Source organism: Galeopterus variegatus, unplaced genomic scaffold, assembly GCF_000696425.1.
Source record: "Galeopterus variegatus unplaced genomic scaffold, G_variegatus-3.0.2 Scaffold5025, whole genome shotgun sequence".
In the NCBI taxonomy this organism is placed as follows: domain Eukaryota; kingdom Metazoa; phylum Chordata; class Mammalia; order Dermoptera; family Cynocephalidae; genus Galeopterus; species Galeopterus variegatus.
In genome coordinates, this window is record NW_007731136.1 from 4,907 (window position 1) to 5,700 (window position 794).

A 794-nucleotide genomic window follows, 5' to 3' on the forward strand; every position below is an offset into this window, starting at 1 on the left:
CATTGTTTAAAATGTCAACATTTTCTAAATTATAAATATTCTTTTACAATGAAAAACTTGAGCAGAAATAATTCAATCACTTATCTATTAGTTCAGCAAAAATGTTCTCTTAATAGCTAAATGAGACAAATGAGAGAACATTTTGTATTTTTTCATTGTGCACTACACAGTATTTCAAGGTTGAGAAGACTATTTCACTAAGACAGTTTTTGCCTGGTGTGTGTTCAGAGAGGGAAGTAGGAAAAAGGAGATGACAGAAAGGATGTCAGTTCTTAGGTACTTCATAGTTTATTCTACTTATTGCACTTTTTGTGGCCCTGAAGTAGTTGGGAGAGAATTAATTCTCAGATAAACCCAAAGCAAAAAATAAGGCATGGTAAATTATGAGTATACTATTGTACTTGTATAAAAGAGAAACCATTAATAAATTGATTTTATCTAACAATGTCAAGAATAGGATTTGCATTAAAAAAAGAAGATAAGGGAAATGGAAAACCTCAAAGAATTTGAAAACAGAGGACTCTGTCTTCCTTTCCTTGTATAAGCTGTTGATGAGAGTGAGAGGCTTGCAAAGACCAGTCTTTGGGGGCAGAAGTTTCATCAAAAGAAACAGTTTCAGTTTTATGTATTTCTTGAAAAACCTTGCGAGTTTCACTAGGAAGTGCATGTGACAGGCTGTATGTACAATATTGGCCAGTGTGACTTGTTAGTATCTTTATCCTAGTTATGCCAAATCTACACCATTGCCCTTAACAGAGTGTTTTATTAGTTTTCCTGAATTTGTCCATTTTCCT